At 44.5% G+C, this 13532-nt stretch overlaps 1 long non-coding RNA gene across 1 annotated transcript; it reads right to left on the reverse strand.

Moving 5' to 3' along the window:
* Positions 1-243: 243 nt before the first annotated feature.
* On the reverse strand, positions 244-5458 carry LOC142486396 (uncharacterized). Its single transcript, XR_012798951.1, has 4 exons — positions 5344-5458; positions 4033-4111; positions 1329-1448; positions 244-308 (listed from the first exon to the last, which is right to left on the reverse strand). It is a non-coding gene; the product is annotated as an uncharacterized LOC142486396 (long non-coding RNA).
* Between the last annotated feature and the right edge of the window lie 8074 nt (positions 5459-13532).

A 13532-nucleotide genomic window follows, 5' to 3' on the forward strand; every position in this document is an offset into this window, starting at 1 on the left:
CTGTAGCTGCACTTTACAGAAGATGATGCAGATGTCATCATTGGTTGGTGGGTTCATTAAATCAATCCATCATATCATAACCACACTGTGCATATGATGTACTGAATCAGTAACACCAGGAAGACATCTCCATGTTAGGAGTAGAGTTGAAGTTAACAGAATATGTCCAGCACTGTGGTGTGTAGCCCATAAATAATAATTGTGCACATTACCAGAACAACATACTGTCAACTGCAAGATCATTTTGCTGCTTGTAGCGTATGCTCATTCTGTACAGTGTTGTAGTAGATCCGTCTCTTCAGTGTTCACTGCAACAAAAGTAAGACATTGCATTAATATTACAGACGTTTGGGGGCTGAAATCTCACTTCGCTGCGGACAATTTCCCTTTGCATAAGATTCTTGTGATTATGTCAATGATGATCAATAACTGCATCATAACACAGCCGCTCTATACAGAAGATGTACTTGCTCTCATTGGTCATTGAGGTAATACGTCACACAATGTACAGATATAGCAAGGATTATTTCTCCCACTTGTGCATTATGGCATTATGATGGGAAATGTTGTGAGATTCTGCATTATCAGCATCACTGAATCTTTTGGAAATTAAGTGATATTCTATGTTTTAATGCAATATTATGGGTGATCAGCCGGTAAAATAATAATAGCTTGCTGTATCTGTAGCCATGCTCTACCCATGATGTGCTGAACCAATGACTGCAGAGAGATTCAGAGTGCTAAACATGACTGGAACGCATCTCTGAATAATGGGCAGCAAAGCAGTGCAGAATAGGAGGTGAAAGTATTTAAAATGGAAGATCCTTAGCAGCTGTGTGGAGAGTAGACAGTACAGACTGACCAAGTAAATGGTAAAAGGAGTAACTTCAACATTACTTGGCTTTGTTCTCCACATTGAAGCTTTCCTCCTCTTTAAATCACTAATACTGATGCCATGTGTAACCTGTACTGAGAGTTATATAATCTACTGGCCTAGATGAAACCATATGATGCAAACAGGATCCATCCCACTCCAGATTCATAGAATTGAACCACCTCAACCTTTCATAACAATCACATAGAACTGCAGCTGTGCGCTACTGCACATGTTCTTGTTATGAATGCTAGTAGATGTGGTCCTTGGGTCTTTACTTCATACTGTAGCCACCCTCTACTCATGATGTATTGAATCAACGAAAACTTGCATGGTTCAGATCACAGGAAGGGGTAGAGTAGAGATGAAAATATTCAATGTGAAACCCGTAGCAGCCGGATTGTGTGGAGTCAATAAAACGACAAATACTAAATGGTAAATGAGAAATATACACATTGCTTATCTGTCTCTGTGTAGTAATTTTCCTTCTCTTCAACTGTCCTTCAAATTTTCTCTTTTGCAAGAAAAGGAACACATGGCTTCAATATTCACTTCTGTTCTGCAGTCATCCCTCCTGAAATAAAAGTTAAGCATTGCATTGTTATTATGATAATACATACAATAAACCTTGCTCCAAACCATTTGATGCAAAGCAAATCCACCTCCCACCCACAGCTGTGCTCCTTCTAGAGCATGCATGTCAAACTCCAGTCCTCGAGGGTCCCAAACAGGCCAGGTTTTCAGTAGGGATATCCTGAAAACCTGGCCTGTTTGCTGCCCTCGAGGACTGGAGTTTGACATCCTTGTTCTTGAGCTTCTACCACGCAAGTCATCCATGTGAGTGACACTGTACTGCAGTCCTGGTCTGCACACAATCTACTGAATCAATGACATCACACTGTAAAGGCAATCTACAAGATGTATTAGTTGTCCACACTTCCGAAATGTTACTTTTATGTCCAAATCACTTATTCCCATGACCTGATATTTGTATTTGTTATTTATAGGATTGTCACAAAGAGTTGATGAGGTCACCAAATGATAGTATGTAGAGAGAAAGAGAGATCTCAGAACAGAGCCCTGATGTATACCCACAGACAGATCAATAGAAGACGAAGACATGTTAGCAACAGAGATGGAGAATGTGTGACAGGAAAGTTATGATGAAAACCAGGATAGAACTGTGTTACGGATACCAAGAGAGAGTTTAGAATATGAAGGAGGAGAGTGATTGAGAGCATCAAACGCAGCAGATAGATCAAGTAGGATTAGTAGGGAAAAGTGACCTTGGGAATTTGCTTTAAGCACAGTCTGTAGAACGAGCTGTACGAAAGGCAGGTTGTAAAGGATCCAGGAGGGCATGTGATTTAAGAATGTTGACATTCTAGCAATTAGGAGACAAACAGCAGGAGGGATATAGGGCGGTAGTTAGTAAGGCACATAGGGTGTAGGTTGTTTCTGAGAAAAGGGTGACCACTACAGGCTTAAAGTAAGAGGGTAAAGAGCCAGAGAATAGGGAGGACTTGAAGATGTGGGTGAGAGTGGGGACTAAGAGATGCAGTAAGGTGTGAGGGGATACGATCTAGAGGGCATGTGGTAGAGGGAGAAGAGAAGATGATTAGCTTCCAGCTCTGTAAGAGAAGAAAAGGAGTCAAATGCAGAAGGAGAATTAGGTAGAAGGAGAGAAGGGGGAAGGGACAGAAGGAATCTCCTTGTGGGTGGCATCCACCTTGCCTCTGAAGTAGTCAAATGCTTGAGGAGAAGTGAAGGAAGGATGGCAAGTGTGAGAAGAAGGTTAGTGGAGGGAGTCAAATACAGGGGAAAAAAGACAGCGTAAATTAAATTTGTGTGTTGATGAATGTGGAAAAAAAAGTAGTGTGGTTTGGCCCCAGAGAGCAGCTTTATACAGGACTGGAGACATTTTTACTGTAGAAAAATCAAACATCAAGTGTGAGATTTCCTTCATAGGCATTAAGAACAGCGAGTGGAAGTGTGATGAACATGTTTGGGAATTTAGCCAAGGGTGTGGGTTAGAGGGACGAGTGTGTCAGAGCTTGAAGGGGCATATAGAGGATAGCATTGTAAGAGTTAATAAGATTGTCAGTTTAAGCAGAAAGAGAGAGAGAGAGAGAGCAGAGAGGTTAGAGTAGATGTCAGAGGAGAGTTTAATTAAGCAGAGGAAAATCAGTGGGACAGGTAAGATGGGGTGAGGGGAATGACTGATTGTGAATGATGAGAGCAGAAGAGGTCATGTACAACTAGAGCCTTGTTAGTCAGAGAACGGACATTCCAGAGGGCATAGGAGAAGGGAAGAGAAAAGTAAGGAAAGGAATGTGGATTACATTAGATAGGTTAACACTCTTAGCAGGGAGGCAGAGGCAGGGAGACCCGATGTGTATATGAGCAGGTTCAAGATTATAAGAGATATCCCACACATCAGCAAACATAGAAGGAGACACAGAGATAGGTGTAGAGAGAGCCAGAGATAGCTCTATGTAGAGAGAGAGGGACGTAGAGAGAATGAGACAGATAGGCGCAGAGAGAGGGGGCACAGAGAGAGGGGGCGCAGAAAGAGGGGGCGCAGAGAGAGAGGGGGCGCAGAGAGAGAGGGGGCGCAGAGAGAGAGGGGGCGCAGAGAGAGAGGGGGCGCAGAGAGAGAGGGGGCGCAGAGAGAGAGGGGGCGCAGAGAGAGAGGGGGCGCAGAGAGAGAGGGGGCGCAGAGAGAGAGGGGGCGCAGAGAGAGGGGGCGCAGAGAATAGGATGTACATGAGTGCTTTTCATTGAGCAGTGCAGAAATAGCTGCAATAGAGGTCTGTACAAATGGTGCAGTGTGTAGACACATGCAAAGGTAGGGGAAGGAAAGAGGAGAACATGTGGATAAAAGCAGGAGTGTGGAAGTTAGAGAAATTAGAAAAGTTTAACAGAGGAGTGAGGAAACAGCAAGCAGAGAGAACAAGAGAGAGGTTACATTGGGATGACGTTCTGTGGTAGAGAGAAAATGCTAGGAGAGAGCTTTCAAATATTAGAGGACATGACTTGAGGGAGCAAATGTATAAATCAAAACCTGAGGGGGAGGTATAGCACGAAAGCTTGCACAGCAGATTATAGTCTTAAAGTTGCGTGTACCTGTCAGGGCATTCAAGAAGGTAAATTCTCACAAGTGCAGAGTTCATGATGAAATGCTGAATCCAGTTCCCCTCCAATTTAATTTTAATATAACTTATCCATTCTTCATTACTGCAAAAAGCAAACAAAACAAAACCACATTGCATTACTATTTTCAAAATGGATTGAATGGCATATTCAACAGTGACTGTGTGATGCCAATATTCCCCACTCACTCGTAGTGAAGCACTTATTGTACTAGTGTTGAAAGTAGGCCGGTAGAGTCAGGTACGCAGTACTGATAAAACAATAAGTGCGCGTCGTAAGTACCAGCTCCGCAACAGTGCGGGCATCACATTAGTGACGTGGATGAACATATATGGATAAGCCCATATTAAGGCATCACGTGACCAGAGCCGTCACTGACTGGGTATACGTAAAGACGCAGGGAGATGCAAGGAAAGGGAGGGAGAGAGACAGGGAGAAGATGGGAAACGGAGGGAGGCACGGATGGAGAGAGGGAGTTCTTCCGAGCTTCTGCTGGCCTCTCTCTTTCACTGGTGCATGCCGGGAGCTGGTCCCAACATCCACAAAGTGTGTGTGTATTATTGGTTGTATTTTATGGGGGTAGGAGGGTAGTGTGTATATTGTGTGTGTGGGAGTATTATATTGTGTGTAGAGGTGCAGAGGAGAGTACTAGATTGTGTATCTTGTGTAAGGGTGTTGTGTATATTGTGTTTGGAGCTATAATATTATTGGAGAGATTAGTATTGAGGAGGTATTATAGTGTGTATTGTGGGGAGTATTAGTGTGTGTATTGTTTGTGGGTGAAAGATGCTGGGGTATGCAGCAATCCCTGCACTGAGGTCCGAGGCGGCTCTGCATCGCTCGCACGCACTGTGGATGACCAAGCATGTGCCCATGATAATCATGGCCTTAGAGGGATGAGTGTGTCAGAGCCTAGAAGGGGCATATAAATATATAATGGAGGAGGGAGGAGGGAGGAGGAGGAGATGATAGCATTGTAAAAGTTAACAAGATAGTTAGTTTAAGCAGAAAGTGAGGAGAGGTTAGAGATAAGGGTAGATGTCAGAGGAGAGAGTTCAATTAAGCTGAGGTATCGAGTAGGACAGGGGTGAGGGGAATGAGAAGTGGTGGATGATGAGAGCAGAAGAGGTCATGTACAAATAGACCTTGTTAGTCAGAGAGCAGACATTCCAGAGGGCACGTGAGAAGTGAAGAGTAAAGTGAGACATGGAATGTGGATTACATTAGATGGGTTAATACGCTTAGCAGGGAGGTGGAGAGAGAGAGGCAAGAGGCAGAGAGTGGTGTAGGGGTTGAGGAAGAGATGTTGCATGTACCTTATCAGAACATTAAAGAACATCAATTCACACTGGTGCAGAGTTGATGATGATTCCAGTTCACCTCCAATTCAATTTTAACAGAACTTTTTCATTCTTCATTACTGCAAAAAAAAAAGTATAAAACATTGCATTACTATTTTCAAAATGGATTGAATTCCCCCAACAATAACTATGTGTTACCAATATATCCCTCTCAGTCCCACTGCAGCACATACTGTACCAGTGTGAAAGTAGGAAGGTACACAGTAACGGTAAAACAATACGTGCCGGTACTATGCACCATATGAATTATAAGGGGATGTAAATCTCCCAGTCTCTCTCCATATCCGCAACAGAGTGGGCTCCGGTCAGTGGCATGGATGCCCATGTATGGATATGCTCATATTTGGGCATCCCATGTCACTGACCGGAGCCGGCTCTGAGTATAGGGATATATGCGGAGACGCAGAGGTGCAAGGAAATGGGAGGAGGCACGTGAGAAACAGGGAGAGACCACAGGAAGATAGAGGGCAACAACTTCCACAAGGTACGTGTATGTGTATAATTGTTTGTATTTTGTGCAGAGGGGGTAATTTCAGATAAAATACAATTCTCCACCCTCTACGAAACAATTCCACTTTGTTCAGTAAGCCAGAAAGTCTTGGTCCCATGGGGACTGAATTTTAATGCAAATAAGGTCCTTAATACACAAGTAAAGAATATAGTTACTTATTCTCTACTGTAAGAAGTGCCACATTGCCCACTATTTGGGTCCTGTGCCCAGATTGTGACCATGCATGGCAGAGGTGAGATTCCACCAACACCAATTTGCTACACTCTCCAAGAGAGATAATTGTGGTCAGAGGTGGAACTAGGGGAGGGGGTGAGCAGGGTCACTGCCCAGGGAGTAACCTGACAGGGGGCACGGAAATCTCATTTAGTGCATATGGTGCGGCACTGCATTGATTGACCGGTCAATCTGCACTGCTGCCTGTCACAGTGACATCATGATCGGGCACTGTGATCAGCTATAGCACTGACCCAGGTGAGATAGTTCAGCACTTTACAAGGAGGGAACAGATGTTGTGGGTGACAGATGCTGGGGGTAGGCCAAGACTGTTGGCCAGAGTAACGTGGAGACTTACTGCACTCTGCATGCCCATCCTCTCCCTGACATCAGGGGAAGGAAGTGGCCCTGGGGTGTGTGTAGGTATGCCAGATGTCAGTGTATGCATAAGTAAGTATGTCTGTGTAGTGGGAGGTGTAGGGGCGTTAAGCTGGAGGACTTAAAACAGGCACACATCTCACTTCGCTGCGGACAATTTCCCTTTGCATAAGATTCTTGTGATTATGTCAATGATGATCAATAACTGCATCATAACACAGCTGCTCTATACAGAAGATGTACTTGCTATCAATGGTCATGGAGGTAATACGTCACACAATGTACAGATATAGCAAGGATTATTTCTTCCTCTGGTGCATTATGGCATTATGATGGGAAATGTTGTGAGATTCTGCATTATCAGCATCACTGAATCTTTTGGAAATTAAGTGATATTCTATGTTTTAATGCAATATTATGGATGATCAGCCGGTAAAATAATAAAAGCTTTCTGTATCTGTAGCCATGCTCTACCCATGATGTGCTGAATCAATGACTGCAGAGAGATTCAGAGTGGTAAACATGACTGGAACGCATCTCTAAATAATGGGCAGCAAAGCAGTGCAGAATAGGAGGTGAAAGTATTTAAAATGGAAGACCCTTAGCAGCTGTGTGGGGAGTAGACAGTACAGACTGACCAAGTAAATGGTAAAAGGAGTAACTTCAACATTACTTGGCTTTGTTCTCCACATTGAAGCTTTCCTCCTCTTTACATCACTAATACTGATGCCATGTGTAACCTGTACTGAGAGTTATATAATCTACTGGCCTAGATGAAACCATGTGATGCAAACAGGATCCATCCCACTCCAGATTCATAGAATTGAACCACCTCAACCTTTCATAACAATCACATAGAACTGCAGCTGTGCGCTACTGCACATGTTCTTGTTATGAATGGTAGTAGATGTGGTCCTTGGGTCTTTACTTCATACTGTAGCCACACTCTACTCATGATGTATTGAATCAATGAAAACTTGCATGGTTCAGATCACAGGAAGGGGTAGAGTAGAGATGAAAATGTTCAATGTGAAACCCGTAGCAGCCGGATTGTGTGGAGTCAATAAAACGACAAATACTAAATGGTAAATGAGAAATATACACATTGCTTATCTGTCTCTGTGTAGTAATTTTCATTCTGTTCAACTGTCCTTCAAATTTTCTCTTTTGCAAGAAAAGGAACACATGGCTTCAATATTCACTTCTGTTCTGCAGTCATCCCTCCTGAAATAAAAGTTAAGCATTGCATTGTTATTATGATAATACATACAATAAACCTTGCTCCAAACCATTTGATGCAAAGCAAATCCACCTCCCACCCACAGCTGTGCTCCGTCTAGAGCATGCATGTCAAACTCCAGTCCTCGAGGGTCCCAAACAGGCCAGGTTTTCAGTAGGGATATCCTGAAAACCTGGCCTGTTTGCTGCCCTCGAGGACTGGAGTTTGACATCCTTGTTCTTGAGCTTCTACCACGCAAGTCATCCATGTGAGTGACACTGTACTGCAGTCCTGGTCTGCACACAATCTACTGAATCAATGACATCACACTGTAAAGGCAATCTACAAGATGTATTAGTTGTCCACACTTCCGAAATGTTACTTTTATGTCCAAATCACTTATTCCCATGACCTGATATTTGTATTTGTTATTTATAGGATTTTCACATGTATTACTACTGTGAAACGCTATATACATTAATAGTGCTATATAAATAAATACATACACATTTATATATAATAATAATAACAGCATGTTCTTTTAAAGCGCTGCTAGTTTTACGTAGCGCTATACAGAGACATTTTGCAGACACAAGTCCCTGCCCCATAGAGCTTACAATCTATGACATTGGTGCCTGAGGCACAGAGGATATGAAGTGACTTGCCCAAGGTCACACACACACAAATATATATACATAAATATATACATATATACACACACACACACACACACACACACACACACACACACACACACACACACACACACACACACACACACACACACACACACATATATGAAAACTAACACAGAAAAAAAGAATCCCCTGAATAGCACTCTAACATACACAAATTGTATCAATAAAGGTTTATTAATCACATACACATAAATGGTTAAAATGAGGAGCAGTGGTGACCTACAAAGCTGTTATAAACTGAACCTTAAGGTGTGGGGAAAAATGCTACACTGCAGTAATAAGTACAAAGTATGTAAATAAAGTGTAGAGGCAAGAAATATATGGAAATGAGAACACTCAGACCGGCCGGTCAAGTACTACCTAAGTTGAAGCCCCCTGTGTGAAGTGCTTGTATGAAACTAGTGTATAACTAACAAGCAAATGCTTGTCCGGGGGCTTAACATATAGACAGTTGATAGATGTATTTGAAGTTGCATATTCTGTGCCGTGGATTAATCAGTATACTGAAAGCAACTGAGGATGGTACAGTAGCTGTGATAGGTTGGCCTCATAGCTCCTCCTTCAATGGAGGAATCGGCTCACAGCAGTACTTAAAGTGAAAGTAAAATGAGAAATGAAATAAAATAAACACACACATTGAAAAATCACTCACCCGACTGAGAGCGCCTTCTACAGAGCGCTGTACCACTGCTCAGCTAGCAGCTAAAACTGTCTCATTTTCCCACCATTGAAGTTTACACATGTCCACGCCCCACTCTAACAAGACGCTGTGTACGGAAGCTCGCAGGAGACAAACTAGTGAGAGAAGGTGTAGCTGCTAGCCACACTCCACGAGGTGCATTGTGGGAAATGTAGTTCTTTGCCTGCTAGCTTCTCTGACTGGTTACTGATTACGTGATGTCACTAGGGGCGGGATTAGTGTGTTGCAATGTAACGGCCCGGCTGTATGATTGTCACAGAAGGGGGGAGCCTGAGAATGTCACGGATTTAATTACACATGTAATGATGTAATAACACAGCCATGAACTAAGACAGTATACATATGGTCATGTGATATTTATAATGCATTTATTAACATTATTGTGTGGATTTGGGCTGAATTAAACTTGTATGGGATTGTCACTTTAATATCACAGTACCACTACTGTTTAACACTTATAATGACCTCCTGATTACAGATTATTAGGGACAGACTTAAAAAGGCCTGTGTAAATATTTATTATAGAGTGGCCTCTTTACTTTATAATATCAGGGAGTATCAGACAGGCCTGTGTTTATTTTTAATATACATTAGGGTGACCTGACTCCAGATTATTGGCCTTTCCCTCTGACAAATGCATATTTTCCTATACTGTGTTAATTTTGTTAGAACAAAATAAATATTCATGCGCTAAATGACAGTACCAGTGTGAGTCCCAATAAGAAGTAGTGAGGTAAAAAACCATGGTACCAGCAACATATGTAACTGATGGGGAGGGTGCTAAAATATATGGAGTGTGGCGTCCTGATTGCTAAATGAGGTGTATTATATCATAAGTGCATATAACAATATCCCTCATAGCAATCTATTAAGAACCAACAAGAACTAGGTAGCACAATAATCAGTGCTGCAGTTATAGCCTAATAATAAGTATATATATATATATATATATATATATATATATATATATATATATATATATATATATATACTGCTGCGGCCAAGTTTATTCGAGCATTTGCCCGTTCTTGGCCGCAGCAGTAGCCTGGCGCGCGCCCGAGAGTGACGGGCGCGCGCCGAAGCAGCGGAAGAGCGCCCTCCGATCGGGGCGCTCTCCCTACCGCTGCCGGGTCCGCCGGGTCCCCCGGAACCCCCTGCCGCTGTCCCGCGATCGCGGGACACCAGGGCTCCCTCGGGGAGCCCCTGGACGCGCGTGCAGGGGGCGCACGCTCCCGAAGACGCGTGACCGCGCGTCTATGACGCGCGGCACGCCGAGGGGCGGCCACTAGCAAGCCGGGAAATCTCCCGGCTTGCGGTACCGGCCACACTCGAATAAAGTGTGTCGGTACTATATATATATATATATATATATATATATATATATATATATATATATATATGTAACCCATATTCCCCCACCCAATCGCAGATAGGGTGCATGTGAGGGGAGCTATATGTATTACCCAGTGTGGTGCTTTACCTGTGAGGCTCACAGGAGGCCTGAGCCTCCGCCAATGAGAGCCTGGGGTGTATCCTCCTGAACAATACTATATGGTGCAGCGCCTCCACCTGTGATGGCTCCAAGCAGAGCGGGAGTTGTTCCTCACAGGACAATAATATAATATCACGCACACAGCATATAAAAGAACAGTGACTTTTCTAACAGTAACATAACTATGCATGTCATACATTAAGTGTCTCTCTTCTAGGAGACACAGTAACTCACGTGTCTCGCAGGATGCAACCCCTCACCGTGTACCCACACCATGTCCAACTCCCCACACCACAACCCCACCCCCAAAGTAAGGTATGTGTGTGTGTGACTGCACAGCCACTATGTACTGATTTATAGTTGGTGCACTTATGGATGTTACCTGCCGAGCGCTCCAGCGCTAGGACCTGCAAACAGACTTCGCAAAGGATCCGACGGTGAAGATACGTCAGGGTTACCTTCCAGGGCGATCCCACCCGGTTGGTTGCTGCTGTGCTTGAAGAGGTCTGATCCTAAACCTCTGTAATGGTGCTGCGACAGTCTCTGCTTCCTTCACTTCTCTCTCTCTCTAAAGTGACAGGTTCCTGTACTAGGGCCTGTCCCTGTGACCACCCACCCTCACTAGTGGGAAGTCAGGGCCTCAACTCTAGCCTGGGGATTTCTGGCCTAGGGCAGAATCTCGCAGCTCTCTGCCCACCTTCTTTCCCCCTTTGTCCCCTAAGTCTCACTCACTCATGTGCTTCCCAGTCTGCTTCCTGACTGCACAAAACAATGTATCAAATTCCCTGCTGCAGAGAATCTGCAAGTCTCAGTGGCTGGTTGGTTGCAGGTGACAGGGAACATAGGGCATTCACCAGAGGCTGCTGGGGGATGTAGTCCACTCAGAACCTCTTTCCTATGGGGACTGTGTGCGCGGTCTCTACTGCACCTGTGCAAAGCTGTAGTGGCCACCGCTACACATAACTGCACCTGCGCAACCTACCAGATCTCCTGTACACTTGTAATGGCCACCACTACCCTTGCCAACCTCTGCGTATTGCGCGAACCTCGCACCAAACACAACATGGCCGCTGTGGCTATCTGCGCATGCTCGAGCATCAGGGCCCCCGACGGCGCCGGCACAGATAGCGGCGCCAACTGGGAAAAGTCGCCATCCCCTTCCCCCACTGCCACAGGGGTAAGGCAAGGGGCAAAGGAACATCAGGGAAGCCGGGAGTGGCCCCCTTACATATATATATATATATATATATATATATATATATATTGTGGTTGACAAATCACCCAAAAATCTACTCGCTGAACAAAAAAATCTACTCATCACCTAGCCCCGCCCCAGGCCCGCTTTAAAAAAAATTGAATAAATTCCTAGTAAGAACAACATTCGTTTTTGACATGTTTATTTATTGTATTACATTATACTACAATTAGTCCTTGTTAAGAGTGTGTGTGTGACACAGAGAGAGTGTGCGTGTGTGTGTGACACAGAGAGTGTGTGAGACACAGAGAGTGTGTGAGACACAGAGAGTGTGTGAGATAGGGTGAGGCAGAGGGTGACAGGGTGAGGCAGAGGGTGACAGGGTGAGGCAGAGGGTGACAGGGTGAGACAGAGAATGACAGGGTGATACCGAGAGATACAGAGGTTGACAGGGAGAAAATGGGTGACATGGTGTGACACAGGGTGACAGGGTGAGACAAAGGGTGACAGGGTGAGACAGAGGGTGACAGGGGGAAACAGAGGGTGACAGAAAGTGAGACAGAGGGTGACAGAAAGTGAGACAGAGGGCGACAGAAAGTGAGACAGAGGGAAACAGGGTGGGTGACACACACACACACACACACACACACACACACACACACACACACACACACACACACACACACACACACACACACACACACACTCTCCCTCTTACACACACACTCTCTCTCTCCCTCTCACACACACACACACACAGACAGACATCAAACCCCTCCCCTCTGCGAGAGCGAGGGTCCGCCCTCACAAATTCCTCTATGCCTCTTATCAGCGGTGCAGACAGGAGATGAAATACAGCAGTGACCGCACGACCCTTCTTTTGGCGATGTTACATATATATACTGGTAATAGTAAAAAGCAGAACAAATAATATAAAAAGGCAATTGCTTGCTTGGGAAGTAGCTTCTGCTGGGCCCAATTTGAGGAATCCCTTGTCAGTAGGGCCGCCAGCAGAAATCTTGGGGCCCAGGACAAATGCAAGGATCAGGCCCCCCTCCCTACCCCATAGCACACCTACCATGACATTTTTTTTAGGGCACAACTTTTACTCAAATGGTAGTGTTGCAAGGCCTATTTCACACCTCACAAACCCCCCCATTTTACACTTTGTAGGCCCTCTCTATTTCCCTCCCTTTTCCCATGTATTTTTCTTCCCTCTGTCTCACCTCTCACTCTCCCCCCGCCATCAATTACCCAACTCTCCCTCTAAACCTACCCCCCCTCACATGTATTTCTTACCCCTACTCCCTCTTTTCCTCACTCTCTCTCTCCCTCTCTCCTCTCACCCTTCCATCAATTACAACACTCTGACTCAATTCCCTCTCCCTCACATAATTCCACCCACAAAATATATGCCAAAAAAAAACCACCCCAATGCAAAAAAATTCCCACCCCCAAATACATACAAAAAAATCTGCAACCCCCAAATTCACACAACCACCCACCTCCCCAATGCACATAAAACCCCTCCAATTCATATAAAAAAAGCCCCAAGACATACTGCACCGACACACTTTATTCGAGCAAATACCCAGTATGTACCTGGCAGATACCTGGAATGCGCCGCTCCTCACCTCTAACAAGCCCCGTTGCATTTGCCTTCCCAGCCTGGGTTCATGCCTGGCTGATGGGCGGCTGATCTGTTAAATGATAATGATTAGGATTTAATAGGCTGCAA

Source organism: Ascaphus truei, unplaced genomic scaffold, assembly GCF_040206685.1.
Source record: "Ascaphus truei isolate aAscTru1 unplaced genomic scaffold, aAscTru1.hap1 HAP1_SCAFFOLD_839, whole genome shotgun sequence".
In the NCBI taxonomy this organism is placed as follows: Eukaryota; Metazoa; Chordata; class Amphibia; order Anura; family Ascaphidae; genus Ascaphus; species Ascaphus truei.